The sequence below is a fragment of the Schistocerca americana genome, unplaced genomic scaffold, assembly GCF_021461395.2.
Source record: "Schistocerca americana isolate TAMUIC-IGC-003095 unplaced genomic scaffold, iqSchAmer2.1 HiC_scaffold_147, whole genome shotgun sequence".
Classification (NCBI taxonomy): domain Eukaryota; kingdom Metazoa; phylum Arthropoda; class Insecta; order Orthoptera; family Acrididae; genus Schistocerca; species Schistocerca americana.
Window position 1 is genome coordinate 441,652 of NW_025725554.1, and position 18,816 is coordinate 460,467.

At 48.6% G+C, this 18,816-nt stretch overlaps 38 non-coding genes across 38 annotated transcripts; all 38 read right to left on the bottom strand.

Annotated features, from left to right (window-relative positions):
* Window positions 1-154: 154 nt before the first annotated feature.
* On the bottom strand, window positions 155-226 carry Trnat-agu. Its single transcript has one exon. It is a non-coding gene; the product is annotated as a tRNA-Thr (tRNA).
* Window positions 227-563: 337 nt separating this feature from the next.
* Window positions 564-636, bottom strand: Trnak-cuu. The gene has a single exon. It is a non-coding gene; the product is annotated as a tRNA-Lys (tRNA).
* Window positions 637-1,088: 452 nt separating this feature from the next.
* Window positions 1,089-1,161, bottom strand: Trnar-ucg. The gene has a single exon. It is a non-coding gene; the product is annotated as a tRNA-Arg (tRNA).
* Window positions 1,162-1,661: 500 nt separating this feature from the next.
* Window positions 1,662-1,733, bottom strand: Trnat-agu. The gene has a single exon. It is a non-coding gene; the product is annotated as a tRNA-Thr (tRNA).
* A 337-nt stretch (window positions 1,734-2,070) lies between these two features.
* On the bottom strand, window positions 2,071-2,143 carry Trnak-cuu. Its single transcript has one exon. It is a non-coding gene; the product is annotated as a tRNA-Lys (tRNA).
* A 452-nt stretch (window positions 2,144-2,595) lies between these two features.
* On the bottom strand, window positions 2,596-2,668 carry Trnar-ucg. The gene has a single exon. It is a non-coding gene; the product is annotated as a tRNA-Arg (tRNA).
* Window positions 2,669-3,171: 503 nt separating this feature from the next.
* On the bottom strand, window positions 3,172-3,243 carry Trnat-agu. The gene has a single exon. It is a non-coding gene; the product is annotated as a tRNA-Thr (tRNA).
* Window positions 3,244-3,580: 337 nt separating this feature from the next.
* Trnak-cuu lies at window positions 3,581-3,653 on the bottom strand. Its single transcript has one exon. It is a non-coding gene; the product is annotated as a tRNA-Lys (tRNA).
* Window positions 3,654-4,105: 452 nt separating this feature from the next.
* Trnar-ucg lies at window positions 4,106-4,178 on the bottom strand. The gene has a single exon. It is a non-coding gene; the product is annotated as a tRNA-Arg (tRNA).
* A 500-nt stretch (window positions 4,179-4,678) lies between these two features.
* On the bottom strand, window positions 4,679-4,750 carry Trnat-agu. The gene has a single exon. It is a non-coding gene; the product is annotated as a tRNA-Thr (tRNA).
* Window positions 4,751-5,087: 337 nt separating this feature from the next.
* On the bottom strand, window positions 5,088-5,160 carry Trnak-cuu. The gene has a single exon. It is a non-coding gene; the product is annotated as a tRNA-Lys (tRNA).
* Window positions 5,161-5,612: 452 nt separating this feature from the next.
* Trnar-ucg lies at window positions 5,613-5,685 on the bottom strand. Its single transcript has one exon. It is a non-coding gene; the product is annotated as a tRNA-Arg (tRNA).
* A 500-nt stretch (window positions 5,686-6,185) lies between these two features.
* Window positions 6,186-6,257, bottom strand: Trnat-agu. Its single transcript has one exon. It is a non-coding gene; the product is annotated as a tRNA-Thr (tRNA).
* Window positions 6,258-6,594: 337 nt separating this feature from the next.
* Window positions 6,595-6,667, bottom strand: Trnak-cuu. Its single transcript has one exon. It is a non-coding gene; the product is annotated as a tRNA-Lys (tRNA).
* Window positions 6,668-7,119: 452 nt separating this feature from the next.
* On the bottom strand, window positions 7,120-7,192 carry Trnar-ucg. The gene has a single exon. It is a non-coding gene; the product is annotated as a tRNA-Arg (tRNA).
* Window positions 7,193-7,695: 503 nt separating this feature from the next.
* On the bottom strand, window positions 7,696-7,767 carry Trnat-agu. The gene has a single exon. It is a non-coding gene; the product is annotated as a tRNA-Thr (tRNA).
* A 337-nt stretch (window positions 7,768-8,104) lies between these two features.
* Window positions 8,105-8,177, bottom strand: Trnak-cuu. Its single transcript has one exon. It is a non-coding gene; the product is annotated as a tRNA-Lys (tRNA).
* Window positions 8,178-8,629: 452 nt separating this feature from the next.
* Trnar-ucg lies at window positions 8,630-8,702 on the bottom strand. Its single transcript has one exon. It is a non-coding gene; the product is annotated as a tRNA-Arg (tRNA).
* Window positions 8,703-9,208: 506 nt separating this feature from the next.
* On the bottom strand, window positions 9,209-9,280 carry Trnat-agu. Its single transcript has one exon. It is a non-coding gene; the product is annotated as a tRNA-Thr (tRNA).
* Window positions 9,281-9,617: 337 nt separating this feature from the next.
* Trnak-cuu lies at window positions 9,618-9,690 on the bottom strand. The gene has a single exon. It is a non-coding gene; the product is annotated as a tRNA-Lys (tRNA).
* Window positions 9,691-10,142: 452 nt separating this feature from the next.
* On the bottom strand, window positions 10,143-10,215 carry Trnar-ucg. Its single transcript has one exon. It is a non-coding gene; the product is annotated as a tRNA-Arg (tRNA).
* A 494-nt stretch (window positions 10,216-10,709) lies between these two features.
* On the bottom strand, window positions 10,710-10,781 carry Trnat-agu. Its single transcript has one exon. It is a non-coding gene; the product is annotated as a tRNA-Thr (tRNA).
* Window positions 10,782-11,118: 337 nt separating this feature from the next.
* Window positions 11,119-11,191, bottom strand: Trnak-cuu. Its single transcript has one exon. It is a non-coding gene; the product is annotated as a tRNA-Lys (tRNA).
* A 452-nt stretch (window positions 11,192-11,643) lies between these two features.
* Window positions 11,644-11,716, bottom strand: Trnar-ucg. Its single transcript has one exon. It is a non-coding gene; the product is annotated as a tRNA-Arg (tRNA).
* A 506-nt stretch (window positions 11,717-12,222) lies between these two features.
* Trnat-agu lies at window positions 12,223-12,294 on the bottom strand. Its single transcript has one exon. It is a non-coding gene; the product is annotated as a tRNA-Thr (tRNA).
* Window positions 12,295-12,631: 337 nt separating this feature from the next.
* On the bottom strand, window positions 12,632-12,704 carry Trnak-cuu. The gene has a single exon. It is a non-coding gene; the product is annotated as a tRNA-Lys (tRNA).
* A 452-nt stretch (window positions 12,705-13,156) lies between these two features.
* Trnar-ucg lies at window positions 13,157-13,229 on the bottom strand. Its single transcript has one exon. It is a non-coding gene; the product is annotated as a tRNA-Arg (tRNA).
* A 506-nt stretch (window positions 13,230-13,735) lies between these two features.
* Window positions 13,736-13,807, bottom strand: Trnat-agu. Its single transcript has one exon. It is a non-coding gene; the product is annotated as a tRNA-Thr (tRNA).
* A 337-nt stretch (window positions 13,808-14,144) lies between these two features.
* On the bottom strand, window positions 14,145-14,217 carry Trnak-cuu. Its single transcript has one exon. It is a non-coding gene; the product is annotated as a tRNA-Lys (tRNA).
* A 452-nt stretch (window positions 14,218-14,669) lies between these two features.
* Window positions 14,670-14,742, bottom strand: Trnar-ucg. The gene has a single exon. It is a non-coding gene; the product is annotated as a tRNA-Arg (tRNA).
* Window positions 14,743-15,248: 506 nt separating this feature from the next.
* On the bottom strand, window positions 15,249-15,320 carry Trnat-agu. Its single transcript has one exon. It is a non-coding gene; the product is annotated as a tRNA-Thr (tRNA).
* Window positions 15,321-15,657: 337 nt separating this feature from the next.
* On the bottom strand, window positions 15,658-15,730 carry Trnak-cuu. The gene has a single exon. It is a non-coding gene; the product is annotated as a tRNA-Lys (tRNA).
* A 452-nt stretch (window positions 15,731-16,182) lies between these two features.
* Window positions 16,183-16,255, bottom strand: Trnar-ucg. Its single transcript has one exon. It is a non-coding gene; the product is annotated as a tRNA-Arg (tRNA).
* Window positions 16,256-16,761: 506 nt separating this feature from the next.
* Trnat-agu lies at window positions 16,762-16,833 on the bottom strand. The gene has a single exon. It is a non-coding gene; the product is annotated as a tRNA-Thr (tRNA).
* A 337-nt stretch (window positions 16,834-17,170) lies between these two features.
* On the bottom strand, window positions 17,171-17,243 carry Trnak-cuu. The gene has a single exon. It is a non-coding gene; the product is annotated as a tRNA-Lys (tRNA).
* Window positions 17,244-17,695: 452 nt separating this feature from the next.
* On the bottom strand, window positions 17,696-17,768 carry Trnar-ucg. Its single transcript has one exon. It is a non-coding gene; the product is annotated as a tRNA-Arg (tRNA).
* Window positions 17,769-18,274: 506 nt separating this feature from the next.
* Window positions 18,275-18,346, bottom strand: Trnat-agu. Its single transcript has one exon. It is a non-coding gene; the product is annotated as a tRNA-Thr (tRNA).
* Window positions 18,347-18,683: 337 nt separating this feature from the next.
* Window positions 18,684-18,756, bottom strand: Trnak-cuu. Its single transcript has one exon. It is a non-coding gene; the product is annotated as a tRNA-Lys (tRNA).
* Window positions 18,757-18,816: the final 60 nt, after the last annotated feature.

The window sequence follows — 18,816 nt, forward strand, 5'->3', positions numbered from 1 at the left end:
ACGCTGTACCGCTTTGGAAAATGCTTTATCTGCGACATTCGCCTCAATCACATCTGAGAGTAATTCTAAATAAAACACCTGTTGCTAATTGTTCGTCGTTCCAGACACTGCTTGCTATACGGCCACGACGCGCAACTGATTTCGAAAATTCGTTTGCCTCCTGTGAGGATCGAACTCACGACCCCTGGTTTACTAGACCAGTGCTCTGCCACTGAGCTAAAGAGGCGCGGCCTAGCGGTAGTTTTGCGTACTTCGTGCTTACGCTCGTCTGGATCATCAGGCTTAAGCTGACAACACTTCATATTACCGACTAATATTTGCAGCTATGGCGCACCATTACTGCTTGGCTACACATCTCACACGTAACCGATGTGCTCTCCAACCAACACCACTTACATTTCAGAACATGTCTTTGACACATGTCTACGAAATCACCTTCACCTTCAGATACACTTCCTTGCGACTGATGGAGACGTAGGCAAAGTTTTAAGTTGCTATTTCCATTACGTCACATTGATCAGAGAAACGGTAATTTACATCTGCAGCGGAACAAAATTACGTTCCGCCCAGCGTGGGGCTCGAACCCACGACCCTGAGATTAAGAGTCTCATGCTCTACCGACTGAGCTAGCCGGGCTGCGTCGGTGACTACGTGTCGGGTCGCACGACACACAGTTCTCGTTTCGGTGGGGTGGTCCCATACAGAATCTCTCCATGCTGCCTAATGTTTTCCTAGCGTCACACACGTCACGTACTTCAGTTTTATTTCATAATCATTTCTGAGAGGTACAGGAATTGCATGAAAACCTGCAGCGCTAGTGGTGTCAAAATTAACACACATATTTGATTTGACTCAGAAGCCGAACGGGTTACTTTCCGACGCTGTCTTAGATGCGCAAATGCCAGCCAAAACTCGCGGTGACGGCACTCAGCCGACCATTTCGCTAGATAACACCGTTCTGGCTGTGTGTGTATCAAGCTCAAGTGCATCTCCAAGCAGGAAATGGACAACAGCAACATTCAGACGATTTCGTACTGCTCAATAGCTACACTAAAACGGTGTGTTTCTTTTGCAGAATTGGAAAAACACGACCGTGACAGGATTCGAACCTGCAATCTTCGGATCCGAAGTCCGACGCCTTATCCATTAGGCCACACGGTCACTGGCCGCCAAGTATTCCTTACATTCGTGTCATCTCGAAACGCTCATACCGCTGAGGAATTGTGTTTTCGTTCTACACAGCCGCTGCCTCTTGCTGCTTCCCACCCATTCGTTACATGCAAGCCTTTACGAGACCGACCAAGTAGAGATTGGGAATCAAGACCACACACTTTGTGCATTCGAAATCGAAGGCAGGGCGTCCCTCGCCGCATTTGCTACGATGGCGATTTGCTACTTCTGCAGAAGCGGCGGCGTCGACGACGACGACGACGACGCTCGCGAGAGGCTCTGTGATATTTGAAAAACACATGTAAAAAATATAATTCAGACTGCCGCCTCCCACCCTACGCTGTACCGCTTTGGAAAATGCTTTATCTGCGACATTCGCCTCAATCACATCTGAGAGTAATTCTAAATAAAACACCTGTTGCTAATTGTTCGTCGTTCCAGACACTGCTTGCTATACGGCCACGACGCGCAACTGATTTCGAAAATTCGTTTGCCTCCTGTGAGGATCGAACTCACGACCCCTGGTTTACTAGACCAGTGCTCTGCCACTGAGCTAAAGAGGCGCGGCCTAGCGGTAGTTTTGCGTACTTCGTGCTTACGCTCGTCTGGATCATCAGGCTTAAGCTGACAACACTTCATATTACCGACTAATATTTGCAGCTATGGCGCACCATTACTGCTTGGCTACACATCTCACACGTAACCGATGTGCTCTCCAACCAACACCACTTACATTTCAGAACATGTCTTTGACACATGTCTACGAAATCACCTTCACCTTCAGATACACTTCCTTGCGACTGATGGAGACGTAGGCAAAGTTTTAAGTTGCTATTTCCATTACGTCACATTGATCAGAGAAACGGTAATTTACATCTGCAGCGGAACAAAATTACGTTCCGCCCAGCGTGGGGCTCGAACCCACGACCCTGAGATTAAGAGTCTCATGCTCTACCGACTGAGCTAGCCGGGCTGCGTCGGTGACTACGTGTCGGGTCGCACGACACACAGTTCTCGTTTCGGTGGGGTGGTCCCATACAGAATCTCTCCATGCTGCCTAATGTTTTCCTAGCGTCACACACGTCACGTACTTCAGTTTTATTTCATAATCATTTCTGAGAGGTACAGGAATTGCATGAAAACCTGCAGCGCTAGTGGTGTCAAAATTAACACACATATTTGATTTGACTCAGAAGCCGAACGGGTTACTTTCCGACGCTGTCTTAGATGCGCAAATGCCAGCCAAAACTCGCGGTGACGGCACTCAGCCGACCATTTCGCTAGATAACACCGTTCTGGCTGTGTGTGTATCAAGCTCAAGTGCATCTCCAAGCAGGAAATGGACAACAGCAACATTCAGACGATTTCGTACTGCTCAATAGCTACACTAAAACGGTGTGTTTCTTTTGCAGAATTGGAAAAACACGACCGTGACAGGATTCGAACCTGCAATCTTCGGATCCGAAGTCCGACGCCTTATCCATTAGGCCACACGGTCACTGGCCGCCAAGTACTCCTTACATTCGTGTCATCTCGAAACGCTCATACCGCTGAGGAATTGTGTTTTCGTTCTACACAGCCGCTGCCTCTTGCTGCTTCCCACCCATTCGTTACATGCAAGAATTTACGAGACCGACCAAGTAGAGATTGGGAATCAAGACCACACACTTTGTGCATTCGAAATCGAAGGCAGGGCGTCCCTCGCCGCATTTGCTACGATGGCGATTTGCTACTTCTGCAGAAGCGGCGGCGTCGACGACGACGACGACGACGACGCTCGCGAGAGGCTCTGTGATATTTGAAAAACACATGTAAAAAATATAATTCAGACTGCCGCCTCCCACCCTACGCTGTACCGCTTTGGAAAATGCTTTATCTGCGACATTCGCCTCAATCACATCTGAGAGTAATTCTAAATAAAACACCTGTTGCTAATTGTTCGTCGTTCCAGACACTGCTTGCTATACGGCCACGACGCGCAACTGATTTCGAAAATTCGTTTGCCTCCTGTGAGGATCGAACTCACGACCCCTGGTTTACTAGACCAGTGCTCTGCCACTGAGCTAAAGAGGCGCGGCCTAGCGGTAGTTTTGCGTACTTCGTGCTTACGCTCGTCTGGATCATCAGGCTTAAGCTGACAACACTTCATATTACCGACTAATATTTGCAGCTATGGCGCACCATTACTGCTTGGCTACACATCTCACACGTAACCGATGTGCTCTCCAACCAACACCACTTACATTTCAGAACATGTCTTTGACACATGTCTACGAAATCACCTTCACCTTCAGATACACTTCCTTGCGACTGATGGAGACGTAGGCAAAGTTTTAAGTTGCTATTTCCATTACGTCACATTGATCAGAGAAACGGTAATTTACATCTGCAGCGGAACAAAATTACGTTCCGCCCAGCGTGGGGCTCGAACCCACGACCCTGAGATTAAGAGTCTCATGCTCTACCGACTGAGCTAGCCGGGCTGCGTCGGTGACTACGTGTCGGGTCGCACGACACACAGTTCTCGTTTCGGTGGGGTGGTCCCATACAGAATCTCTCCATGCTGCCTAATGTTTTCCTAGCGTCACACACGTCACGTACTTCAGTTTTATTTCATAATCATTTCTGAGAGGTACAGGAATTGCATGAAAACCTGCAGCGCTAGTGGTGTCAAAATTAACACACATATTTGATTTGACTCAGAAGCCGAACGGGTTACTTTCCGACGCTGTCTTAGATGCGCAAATGCCAGCCAAAACTCGCGGTGACGGCACTCAGCCGACCATTTCGCTAGATAACACCGTTCTGGCTGTGTGTGTATCAAGCTCAAGTGCATCTCCAAGCAGGAAATGGACAACAGCAACATTCAGACGATTTCGTACTGCTCAATAGCTACACTAAAACGGTGTGTTTCTTTTGCAGAATTGGAAAAACACGACCGTGACAGGATACGAACCTGCAATCTTCGGATCCGAAGTCCGACGCCTTATCCATTAGGCCACACGGTCACTGGCCGCCAAGTATTCCTTACATTCGTGTCATCTCGAAACGCTCATACCGCTGAGGAATTGTGTTTTCGTTCTACACAGCCGCTGCCTCTTGCTGCTTCCCACCCATTCGTTACATGCAAGCCTTTACGAGACCGACCAAGTAGAGATTGGGAATCAAGACCACACACTTTGTGCATTCGAAATCGAAGGCAGGGCGTCCCTCGCCGCATTTGCTACGATGGCGATTTGCTACTTCTGCAGAAGCGGCGGCGTCGACGACGACGACGACGACGCTCGCGAGAGGCTCTGTGATATTTGAAAAACACATGTAAAAAATATAATTCAGACTGCCGCCTCCCACCCTACGCTGTACCGCTTTGGAAAATGCTTTATCTGCGACATTCGCCTCAATCACATCTGAGAGTAATTCTAAATAAAACACCTGTTGCTAATTGTTCGTCGTTCCAGACACTGCTTGCTATACGGCCACGACGCGCAACTGATTTCGAAAATTCGTTTGCCTCCTGTGAGGATCGAACTCACGACCCCTGGTTTACTAGACCAGTGCTCTGCCACTGAGCTAAAGAGGCGCGGCCTAGCGGTAGTTTTGCGTACTTCGTGCTTACGCTCGTCTGGATCATCAGGCTTAAGCTGACAACACTTCATATTACCGACTAATATTTGCAGCTATGGCGCACCATTACTGCTTGGCTACACATCTCACACGTAACCGATGTGCTCTCCAACCAACACCACTTACATTTCAGAACATGTCTTTGACACATGTCTACGAAATCACCTTCACCTTCAGATACACTTCCTTGCGACTGATGGAGACGTAGGCAAAGTTTTAAGTTGCTATTTCCATTACGTCACATTGATCAGAGAAACGGTAATTTACATCTGCAGCGGAACAAAATTACGTTCCGCCCAGCGTGGGGCTCGAACCCACGACCCTGAGATTAAGAGTCTCATGCTCTACCGACTGAGCTAGCCGGGCTGCGTCGGTGACTACGTGTCGGGTCGCACGACACACAGTTCTCGTTTCGGTGGGGTGGTCCCATACAGAATCTCTCCATGCTGCCTAATGTTTTCCTAGCGTCACACACGTCACGTACTTCAGTTTTATTTCATAATCATTTCTGAGAGGTACAGGAATTGCATGAAAACCTGCAGCGCTAGTGGTGTCAAAATTAACACACATATTTGATTTGACTCAGAAGCCGAACGGGTTACTTTCCGACGCTGTCTTAGATGCGCAAATGCCAGCCAAAACTCGCGGTGACGGCACTCAGCCGACCATTTCGCTAGATAACACCGTTCTGGCTGTGTGTGTATCAAGCTCAAGTGCATCTCCAAGCAGGAAATGGACAACAGCAACATTCAGACGATTTCGTACTGCTCAATAGCTACACTAAAACGGTGTGTTTCTTTTGCAGAATTGGAAAAACACGACCGTGACAGGATTCGAACCTGCAATCTTCGGATCCGAAGTCCGACGCCTTATCCATTAGGCCACACGGTCACTGGCCGCCAAGTATTCCTTACATTCGTGTCATCTCGAAACGCTCATACCGCTGAGGAATTGTGTTTTCGTTCTACACAGCCGCTGCCTCTTGCTGCTTCCCACCCATTCGTTACATGCAAGCCTTTACGAGACCGACCAAGTAGAGATTGGGAATCAAGACCACACACTTTGTGCATTCGAAATCGAAGGCAGGGCGTCCCTCGCCGCATTTGCTACGATGGCGATTTGCTACTTCTGCAGAAGCGGCGGCGTCGACGACGACGACGACGACGCTCGCGAGAGGCTCTGTGATATTTGAAAAACACATGTAAAAAATATAATTCAGACTGCCGCCTCCCACCCTACGCTGTACCGCTTTGGAAAATGCTTTATCTGCGACATTCGCCTCAATCACATCTGAGAGTAATTCTAAATAAAACACCTGTTGCTAATTGTTCGTCGTTCCAGACACTGCTTGCTATACGGCCACGACGCGCAACTGATTTCGAAAATTCGTTTGCCTCCTGTGAGGATCGAACTCACGACCCCTGGTTTACTAGACCAGTGCTCTGCCACTGAGCTAAAGAGGCGCGGCCTAGCGGTAGTTTTGCGTACTTCGTGCTTACGCTCGTCTGGATCATCAGGCTTAAGCTGACAACACTTCATATTACCGACTAATATTTGCAGCTATGGCGCACCATTACTGCTTGGCTACACATCTCACACGTAACCGATGTGCTCTCCAACCAACACCACTTACATTTCAGAACATGTCTTTGACACATGTCTACGAAATCACCTTCACCTTCAGATACACTTCCTTGCGACTGATGGAGACGTAGGCAAAGTTTTAAGTTGCTATTTCCATTACGTCACATTGATCAGAGAAACGGTAATTTACATCTGCAGCGGAACAAAATTACGTTCCGCCCAGCGTGGGGCTCGAACCCACGACCCTGAGATTAAGAGTCTCATGCTCTACCGACTGAGCTAGCCGGGCTGCGTCGGTGACTACGTGTCGGGTCGCACGACACACAGTTCTCGTTTCGGTGGGGTGGTCCCATACAGAATCTCTCCATGCTGCCTAATGTTTTCCTAGCGTCACACACGTCACGTACTTCAGTTTTATTTCATAATCATTTCTGAGAGGTACAGGAATTGCATGAAAACCTGCAGCGCTAGTGGTGTCAAAATTAACACACATATTTGATTTGACTCAGAAGCCGAACGGGTTACTTTCCGACGCTGTCTTAGATGCGCAAATGCCAGCCAAAACTCGCGGTGACGGCACTCAGCCGACCATTTCGCTAGATAACACCGTTCTGGCTGTGTGTGTATCAAGCTCAAGTGCATCTCCAAGCAGGAAATGGACAACAGCAACATTCAGACGATTTCGTACTGCTCAATAGCTACACTAAAACGGTGTGTTTCTTTTGCAGAATTGGAAAAACACGACCGTGACAGGATTCGAACCTGCAATCTTCGGATCCGAAGTCCGACGCCTTATCCATTAGGCCACACGGTCACTGGCCGCCAAGTATTCCTTACATTCGTGTCATCTCGAAACGCTCATACCGCTGAGGAATTGTGTTTTCGTTCTACACAGCCGCTGCCTCTTGCTGCTTCCCACCCATTCGTTACATGCAAGCCTTTACGAGACCGACCAAGTAGAGATTGGGAATCAAGACCACACACTTTGTGCATTCGAAATCGAAGGCAGGGCGTCCCTCGCCGCATTTGCTACGATGGCGATTTGCTACTTCTGCAGAAGCGGCGGCGTCGACGACGACGACGACGACGACGCTCGCGAGAGGCTCTGTGATATTTGAAAAACACATGTAAAAAATATAATTCAGACTGCCGCCTCCCACCCTACGCTGTACCGCTTTGGAAAATGCTTTATCTGCGACATTCGCCTCAATCACATCTGAGAGTAATTCTAAATAAAACACCTGTTGCTAATTGTTCGTCGTTCCAGACACTGCTTGCTATACGGCCACGACGCGCAACTGATTTCGAAAATTCGTTTGCCTCCTGTGAGGATCGAACTCACGACCCCTGGTTTACTAGACCAGTGCTCTGCCACTGAGCTAAAGAGGCGCGGCCTAGCGGTAGTTTTGCGTACTTCGTGCTTACGCTCGTCTGGATCATCAGGCTTAAGCTGACAACACTTCATATTACCGACTAATATTTGCAGCTATGGCGCACCATTACTGCTTGGCTACACATCTCACACGTAACCGATGTGCTCTCCAACCAACACCACTTACATTTCAGAACATGTCTTTGACACATGTCTACGAAATCACCTTCACCTTCAGATACACTTCCTTGCGACTGATGGAGACGTAGGCAAAGTTTTAAGTTGCTATTTCCATTACGTCACATTGATCAGAGAAACGGTAATTTACATCTGCAGCGGAACAAAATTACGTTCCGCCCAGCGTGGGGCTCGAACCCACGACCCTGAGATTAAGAGTCTCATGCTCTACCGACTGAGCTAGCCGGGCTGCGTCGGTGACTACGTGTCGGGTCGCACGACACACAGTTCTCGTTTCGGTGGGGTGGTCCCATACAGAATCTCTCCATGCTGCCTAATGTTTTCCTAGCGTCACACACGTCACGTACTTCAGTTTTATTTCATAATCATTTCTGAGAGGTACAGGAATTGCATGAAAACCTGCAGCGCTAGTGGTGTCAAAATTAACACACATATTTGATTTGACTCAGAAGCCGAACGGGTTACTTTCCGACGCTGTCTTAGATGCGCAAATGCCAGCCAAAACTCGCGGTGACGGCACTCAGCCGACCATTTCGCTAGATAACACCGTTCTGGCTGTGTGTGTATCAAGCTCAAGTGCATCTCCAAGCAGGAAATGGACAACAGCAACATTCAGACGATTTCGTACTGCTCAATAGCTACACTAAAACGGTGTGTTTCTTTTGCAGAATTGGAAAAACACGACCGTGACAGGATTCGAACCTGCAATCTTCGGATCCGAAGTCCGACGCCTTATCCATTAGGCCACACGGTCACTGGCCGCCAAGTATTCCTTACATTCGTGTCATCTCGAAACGCTCATACCGCTGAGGAATTGTGTTTTCGTTCTACACAGCCGCTGCCTCTTGCTGCTTCCCACCCATTCGTTACATGCAAGCCTTTACGAGACCGACCAAGTAGAGATTGGGAATCAAGACCACACACTTTGTGCATTCGAAATCGAAGGCAGGGCGTCCCTCGCCGCATTTGCTACGATGGCGATTTGCTACTTCTGCAGAAGCGGCGGCGTCGACGACGACGACGACGACGACGACGCTCGCGAGAGGCTCTGTGATATTTGAAAAACACATGTAAAAAATATAATTCAGACTGCCGCCTCCCACCCTACGCTGTACCGCTTTGGAAAATGCTTTATCTGCGACATTCGCCTCAATCACATCTGAGAGTAATTCTAAATAAAACACCTGTTGCTAATTGTTCGTCGTTCCAGACACTGCTTGCTATACGGCCACGACGCGCAACTGATTTCGAAAATTCGTTTGCCTCCTGTGAGGATCGAACTCACGACCCCTGGTTTACTAGACCAGTGCTCTGCCACTGAGCTAAAGAGGCGCGGCCTAGCGGTAGTTTTGCGTACTTCGTGCTTACGCTCGTCTGGATCATCAGGCTTAAGCTGACAACACTTCATATTACCGACTAATATTTGCAGCTATGGCGCACCATTACTGCTTGGCTACACATCTCACACGTAACCGATGTGCTCTCCAACCAACACCACTTACATTTCAGAACATGTCTTTGACACATGTCTACGAAATCACCTTCACCTTCAGATACACTTCCTTGCGACTGATGGAGACGTAGGCAAAGTTTTAAGTTGCTATTTCCATTACGTCACATTGATCAGAGAAACGGTAATTTACATCTGCAGCGGAACAAAATTACGTTCCGCCCAGCGTGGGGCTCGAACCCACGACCCTGAGATTAAGAGTCTCATGCTCTACCGACTGAGCTAGCCGGGCTGCGTCGGTGACTACGTGTCGGGTCGCACGACACACAGTTCTCGTTTCGGTGGGGTGGTCCCATACAGAATCTCTCCATGCTGCCTAATGTTTTCCTAGCGTCACACACGTCACGTACTTCAGTTTTATTTCATAATCATTTCTGAGAGGTACAGGAATTGCATGAAAACCTGCAGCGCTAGTGGTGTCAAAATTAACACACATATTTGATTTGACTCAGAAGCCGAACGGGTTACTTTCCGACGCTGTCTTAGATGCGCAAATGCCAGCCAAAACTCGCGGTGACGGCACTCAGCCGACCATTTCGCTAGATAACACCGTTCTGGCTGTGTGTGTATCAAGCTCAAGTGCATCTCCAAGCAGGAAATGGACAACAGCAACATTCAGACGATTTCGTACTGCTCAATAGCTACACTAAAACGGTGTGTTTCTTTTGCAGAATTGGAAAAACACGACCGTGACAGGATTCGAACCTGCAATCTTCGGATCCGAAGTCCGACGCCTTATCCATTAGGCCACACGGTCACTGGCCGCCAAGTATTCCTTACATTCGTGTCATCTCGAAACGCTCATACCGCTGAGGAATTGTGTTTTCGTTCTACACAGCCGCTGCCTCTTGCTGCTTCCCACCCATTCGTTACATGCAAGCCTTTACGAGACCGACCAAGTAGAGATTGGGAATCAAGACCACACACTTTGTGCATTCGAAATCGAAGGCAGGGCGTCCCTCGCCGCATTTGCTACGATGGCGATTTGCTACTTCTGCAGAAGCGGCGGCGTCGACGACGACGACGCTCGCGAGAGGCTCTGTGATATTTGAAAAACACATGTAAAAAATATAATTCAGACTGCCGCCTCCCACCCTACGCTGTACCGCTTTGGAAAATGCTTTATCTGCGACATTCGCCTCAATCACATCTGAGAGTAATTCTAAATAAAACACCTGTTGCTAATTGTTCGTCGTTCCAGACACTGCTTGCTATACGGCCACGACGCGCAACTGATTTCGAAAATTCGTTTGCCTCCTGTGAGGATCGAACTCACGACCCCTGGTTTACTAGACCAGTGCTCTGCCACTGAGCTAAAGAGGCGCGGCCTAGCGGTAGTTTTGCGTACTTCGTGCTTACGCTCGTCTGGATCATCAGGCTTAAGCTGACAACACTTCATATTACCGACTAATATTTGCAGCTATGGCGCACCATTACTGCTTGGCTACACATCTCACACGTAACCGATGTGCTCTCCAACCAACACCACTTACATTTCAGAACATGTCTTTGACACATGTCTACGAAATCACCTTCACCTTCAGATACACTTCCTTGCGACTGATGGAGACGTAGGCAAAGTTTTAAGTTGCTATTTCCATTACGTCACATTGATCAGAGAAACGGTAATTTACATCTGCAGCGGAACAAAATTACGTTCCGCCCAGCGTGGGGCTCGAACCCACGACCCTGAGATTAAGAGTCTCATGCTCTACCGACTGAGCTAGCCGGGCTGCGTCGGTGACTACGTGTCGGGTCGCACGACACACAGTTCTCGTTTCGGTGGGGTGGTCCCATACAGAATCTCTCCATGCTGCCTAATGTTTTCCTAGCGTCACACACGTCACGTACTTCAGTTTTATTTCATAATCATTTCTGAGAGGTACAGGAATTGCATGAAAACCTGCAGCGCTAGTGGTGTCAAAATTAACACACATATTTGATTTGACTCAGAAGCCGAACGGGTTACTTTCCGACGCTGTCTTAGATGCGCAAATGCCAGCCAAAACTCGCGGTGACGGCACTCAGCCGACCATTTCGCTAGATAACACCGTTCTGGCTGTGTGTGTATCAAGCTCAAGTGCATCTCCAAGCAGGAAATGGACAACAGCAACATTCAGACGATTTCGTACTGCTCAATAGCTACACTAAAACGGTGTGTTTCTTTTGCAGAATTGGAAAAACACGACCGTGACAGGATTCGAACCTGCAATCTTCGGATCCGAAGTCCGACGCCTTATCCATTAGGCCACACGGTCACTGGCCGCCAAGTATTCCTTACATTCGTGTCATCTCGAAACGCTCATACCGCTGAGGAATTGTGTTTTCGTTCTACACAGCCGCTGCCTCTTGCTGCTTCCCACCCATTCGTTACATGCAAGCCTTTACGAGACCGACCAAGTAGAGATTGGGAATCAAGACCACACACTTTGTGCATTCGAAATCGAAGGCAGGGCGTCCCTCGCCGCATTTGCTACGATGGCGATTTGCTACTTCTGCAGAAGCGGCGGCGTCGACGACGACGACGACGACGACGACGCTCGCGAGAGGCTCTGTGATATTTGAAAAACACATGTAAAAAATATAATTCAGACTGCCGCCTCCCACCCTACGCTGTACCGCTTTGGAAAATGCTTTATCTGCGACATTCGCCTCAATCACATCTGAGAGTAATTCTAAATAAAACACCTGTTGCTAATTGTTCGTCGTTCCAGACACTGCTTGCTATACGGCCACGACGCGCAACTGATTTCGAAAATTCGTTTGCCTCCTGTGAGGATCGAACTCACGACCCCTGGTTTACTAGACCAGTGCTCTGCCACTGAGCTAAAGAGGCGCGGCCTAGCGGTAGTTTTGCGTACTTCGTGCTTACGCTCGTCTGGATCATCAGGCTTAAGCTGACAACACTTCATATTACCGACTAATATTTGCAGCTATGGCGCACCATTACTGCTTGGCTACACATCTCACACGTAACCGATGTGCTCTCCAACCAACACCACTTACATTTCAGAACATGTCTTTGACACATGTCTACGAAATCACCTTCACCTTCAGATACACTTCCTTGCGACTGATGGAGACGTAGGCAAAGTTTTAAGTTGCTATTTCCATTACGTCACATTGATCAGAGAAACGGTAATTTACATCTGCAGCGGAACAAAATTACGTTCCGCCCAGCGTGGGGCTCGAACCCACGACCCTGAGATTAAGAGTCTCATGCTCTACCGACTGAGCTAGCCGGGCTGCGTCGGTGACTACGTGTCGGGTCGCACGACACACAGTTCTCGTTTCGGTGGGGTGGTCCCATACAGAATCTCTCCATGCTGCCTAATGTTTTCCTAGCGTCACACACGTCACGTACTTCAGTTTTATTTCATAATCATTTCTGAGAGGTACAGGAATTGCATGAAAACCTGCAGCGCTAGTGGTGTCAAAATTAACACACATATTTGATTTGACTCAGAAGCCGAACGGGTTACTTTCCGACGCTGTCTTAGATGCGCAAATGCCAGCCAAAACTCGCGGTGACGGCACTCAGCCGACCATTTCGCTAGATAACACCGTTCTGGCTGTGTGTGTATCAAGCTCAAGTGCATCTCCAAGCAGGAAATGGACAACAGCAACATTCAGACGATTTCGTACTGCTCAATAGCTACACTAAAACGGTGTGTTTCTTTTGCAGAATTGGAAAAACACGACCGTGACAGGATTCGAACCTGCAATCTTCGGATCCGAAGTCCGACGCCTTATCCATTAGGCCACACGGTCACTGGCCGCCAAGTATTCCTTACATTCGTGTCATCTCGAAACGCTCATACCGCTGAGGAATTGTGTTTTCGTTCTACACAGCCGCTGCCTCTTGCTGCTTCCCACCCATTCGTTACATGCAAGCCTTTACGAGACCGACCAAGTAGAGATTGGGAATCAAGACCACACACTTTGTGCATTCGAAATCGAAGGCAGGGCGTCCCTCGCCGCATTTGCTACGATGGCGATTTGCTACTTCTGCAGAAGCGGCGGCGTCGACGACGACGACGACGACGACGACGCTCGCGAGAGGCTCTGTGATATTTGAAAAACACATGTAAAAAATATAATTCAGACTGCCGCCTCCCACCCTACGCTGTACCGCTTTGGAAAATGCTTTATCTGCGACATTCGCCTCAATCACATCTGAGAGTAATTCTAAATAAAACACCTGTTGCTAATTGTTCGTCGTTCCAGACACTGCTTGCTATACGGCCACGACGCGCAACTGATTTCGAAAATTCGTTTGCCTCCTGTGAGGATCGAACTCACGACCCCTGGTTTACTAGACCAGTGCTCTGCCACTGAGCTAAAGAGGCGCGGCCTAGCGGTAGTTTTGCGTACTTCGTGCTTACGCTCGTCTGGATCATCAGGCTTAAGCTGACAACACTTCATATTACCGACTAATATTTGCAGCTATGGCGCACCATTACTGCTTGGCTACACATCTCACACGTAACCGATGTGCTCTCCAACCAACACCACTTACATTTCAGAACATGTCTTTGACACATGTCTACGAAATCACCTTCACCTTCAGATACACTTCCTTGCGACTGATGGAGACGTAGGCAAAGTTTTAAGTTGCTATTTCCATTACGTCACATTGATCAGAGAAACGGTAATTTACATCTGCAGCGGAACAAAATTACGTTCCGCCCAGCGTGGGGCTCGAACCCACGACCCTGAGATTAAGAGTCTCATGCTCTACCGACTGAGCTAGCCGGGCTGCGTCGGTGACTACGTGTCGGGTCGCACGACACACAGTTCTCGTTTCGGTGGGGTGGTCCCATACAGAATCTCTCCATGCTGCCTAATGTTTTCCTAGCGTCACACACGTCACGTACTTCAGTTTTATTTCATAATCATTTCTGAGAGGTACAGGAATTGCATGAAAACCTGCAGCGCTAGTGGTGTCAAAATTAACACACATATTTGATTTGACTCAGAAGCCGAACGGGTTACTTTCCGACGCTGTCTTAGATGCGCAAATGCCAGCCAAAACTCGCGGTGACGGCACTCAGCCGACCATTTCGCTAGATAACACCGTTCTGGCTGTGTGTGTATCAAGCTCAAGTGCATCTCCAAGCAGGAAATGGACAACAGCAACATTCAGACGATTTCGTACTGCTCAATAGCTACACTAAAACGGTGTGTTTCTTTTGCAGAATTGGAAAAACACGACCGTGACAGGATTCGAACCTGCAATCTTCGGATCCGAAGTCCGACGCCTTATCCATTAGGCCACACGGTCACTGGCCGCCAAGTATTCCTTACATTCGTGTCATCTCGAAACGCTCATACCGCTGAGGAATTGTGTTTTCGTTCTACACAGCCGCTGCCTCTTGCTGCTTCCCACCCATTCGTTACATGCAAGCCTTTACGAGACCGACCAAGTAGAGATTGGGAATCAAGACCACACACTTTGTGCATTCGAAATCGAAGGCAGGGCGTCCCTCGCCGCATTTGCTACGATGGCGATTTGCTACTTCTGCAGAAGCGGCGGCGTCGACGACGACGACGACGACGACGACGCTCGCGAGAGGCTCTGTGATATTTGAAAAACACATGTAAAAAATATAATTCAGACTGCCGCCTCCCACCCTACGCTGTACCGCTTTGGAAAATGCTTTATCTGCGACATTCGCCTCAATCACATCTGAGAGTAATTCTAAATAAAACACCTGTTGCTAATTGTTCGTCGTTCCAGACACTGCTTGCTATACGGCCACGACGCGCAACTGATTTCGAAAATTCGTTTGCCTCCTGTGAGGATCGAACTCACGACCCCTGGTTTACTAGACCAGTGCTCTGCCACTGAGCTAAAGAGGCGCGGCCTAGCGGTAGTTTTGCGTACTTCGTGCTTACGCTCGTCTGGATCATCAGGCTTAAGCTGACAACACTTCATATTACCGACTAATATTTGCAGCTATGGCGCACCATTACTGCTTGGCTACACATCTCACACGTAACCGATGTGCTCTCCAACCAACACCACTTACATTTCAGAACATGTCTTTGACACATGTCTACGAAATCACCTTCACCTTCAGATACACTTCCTTGCGACTGATGGAGACGTAGGCAAAGTTTTAAGTTGCTATTTCCATTACGTCACATTGATCAGAGAAACGGTAATTTACATCTGCAGCGGAACAAAATTACGTTCCGCCCAGCGTGGGGCTCGAACCCACGACCCTGAGATTAAGAGTCTCATGCTCTACCGACTGAGCTAGCCGGGCTGCGTCGGTGACTACGTGTCGGGTCGCACGACACACAGTTCTCGTTTCGGTGGGGTGGTCCCATACAGAATCTCTCCATGCTGCCTAATGTTTTCCTAGCGTCACACACGTCACGTACTTCAGTTTTATTTCATAATCATTTCTGAGAGGTACAGGAATTGCATGAAAACCTGCAGCGCTAGTGGTGTCAAAATTAACACACATATTTGATTTGACTCAGAAGCCGAACGGGTTACTTTCCGACGCTGTCTTAGATGCGCAAATGCCAGCCAAAACTCGCGGTGACGGCACTCAGCCGACCATTTCGCTAGATAACACCGTTCTGGCTGTGTGTGTATCAAGCTCAAGTGCATCTCCAAGCAGGAAATGGACAACAGCAACATTCAGACGATTTCGTACTGCTCAATAGCTACACTAAAACGGTGTGTTTCTTTTGCAGAATTGGAAAAACACGACCGTGACAGGATTCGAACCTGCAATCTTCGGATCCGAAGTCCGACGCCTTATCCATTAGGCCACACGGTCACTGGCCGCCAAGTATTCCTTACATTCGTGTCATCTCGAAACGCTCATACCGCTGAGGAATTGTGTTTTCGTTCTACACAGCCGCTGCCTCTTGCTGCTTCCCACCCATTCGTTACATGCAAGCCTTTACGAGACCGACCAAGTAGAGATTGGGAATCAAGACCACACACTTTGTGCATTCGAAATCGAAGGCAGGGCGTCCCTCGCCGCATTTGCTACGATGGCGATTTGCTACTTCTGCAGAAGCGGCGGCGTCGACGACGACGACGACGACGACGACGCTCGCGAGAGGCTCTGTGATATTTGAAAAACACATGTAAAAAATATAATTCAGACTGCCGCCTCCCACCCTACGCTGTACCGCTTTGGAAAATGCTTTATCTGCGACATTCGCCTCAATCACATCTGAGAGTAATTCTAAATAAAACACCTGTTGCTAATTGTTCGTCGTTCCAGACACTGCTTGCTATACGGCCACGACGCGCAACTGATTTCGAAAATTCGTTTGCCTCCTGTGAGGATCGAACTCACGACCCCTGGTTTACTAGACCAGTGCTCTGCCACTGAGCTAAAGAGGCGCGGCCTAGCGGTAGTTTTGCGTACTTCGTGCTTACGCTCGTCTGGATCATCAGGCTTAAGCTGACAACACTTCATATTACCGACTAATATTTGCAGCTATGGCGCACCATTACTGCTTGGCTACACATCTCACACGTAACCGATGTGCTCTCCAACCAACACCACTTACATTTCAGAACATGTCTTTGACACATGTCTACGAAATCACCTTCACCTTCAGATACACTTCCTTGCGACTGATGGAGACGTAGGCAAAGTTTTAAGTTGCTATTTCCATTACGTCACATTGATCAGAGAAACGGTAATTTACATCTGCAGCGGAACAAAATTACGTTCCGCCCAGCGTGGGGCTCGAACCCACGACCCTGAGATTAAGAGTCTCATGCTCTACCGACTGAGCTAGCCGGGCTGCGTCGGTGACTACGTGTCGGGTCGCACGACACACAGTTCTCGTTTCGGTGGGGTGGTCCCATACAGAATCTCTCCATGCTGCCTAATGTTTTCCTAGCGTCACACACGTCACGTACTTCAGTTTTATTTCATAATCATTTCTGAGAGGTACAGGAATTGCATGAAAACCTGCAGCGCTAGTGGTGTCAAAATTAACACACATATTTGATTTGACTCAGAAGCCGAACGGGTTACTTTCCGACGCTGTCTTAGATGCGCAAATGCCAGCCAAAACTCGCGGTGACGGCACTCAGCCGACCATTTCGCTAGATAACACCGTTCTGGCTGTGTGTGTATCAAGCTCAAGTGCATCTCCAAGCAGGAAATGGACAACAGCAACATTCAGACGATTTCGTACTGCTCAATAGCTACACTAAAACGGTGTGTTTCTTTTGCAGAATTGGAAAAACACGACCGTGACAGGATTCGAACCTGCAATCTTCGGATCCGAAGTCCGACGCCTTATCCATTAGGCCACACGGTCACTGGCCGCCAAGTATTCCTTACATTCGTGTCATCTCGAAACGCTCATACCGCTGAGGAATTGTGTTTTCGTTCTACACAGCCGCTGCCTCTTGCTGCTTCCCACCCATTCGTTACATGCAAGCCTTTACGAGACCGACCAAGTAGAGATTGGGAATCAAGACCACACACTTTGTGCATTCGAAATCGAAGGCAGGGCGTCCCTCGCCGCATTTGCTACGATGGCGATTTGCTACTTCTGCAGAAGCGGCGGCGTCGACGACGACGACGACGACGACGACGCTCGCGAGAGGCTCTGTGATATTTGAAAAACACATGTAAAAAATATAATTCAGACTGCCGCCTCCCACCCTACGCTGTACCGCTTTGGAAAATGCTTTATCTGCGACATTCGCCTCAATCACATCTGAGAGTAATTCTAAATAAAACACCTGTTGCTAATTGTTCGTCGTTCCAGACACTGCTTGCTATACGGCCACGACGCGCAACTGATTTCGAAAATTCGTTTGCCTCCTGTGAGGATCGAACTCACGACCCCTGGTTTACTAGACCAGTGCTCTGCCACTGAGCTAAAGAGGCGCGGCCTAGCGGTAGTTTTGCGTACTTCGTGCTTACGCTCGTCTGGATCATCAGGCTTAAGCTGACAACACTTCATATTACCGACTAATATTTGCAGCTATGGCGCACCATTACTGCTTGGCTACACATCTCACACGTAACCGATGTGCTCTCCAACCAACACCACTTACATTTCAGAACATGTCTTTGACACATGTCTACGAAATCACCTTCACCTTCAGATACACTTCCTTGCGACTGATGGAGACGTAGGCAAAGTTTTAAGTTGCTATTTCCATTACGTCACATTGATCAGAGAAACGGTAATTTACATCTGCAGCGGAACAAAATTACGTTCCGCCCAGCGTGGGGCTCGAACCCACGACCCTGAGATTAAGAGTCTCATGCTCTACCGACTGAGCTAGCCGGGCTGCGTCGGTGACTACGTGTCGGGTCGCACGACACACAGTTCTCGTTTCGGTGGGGTGGTC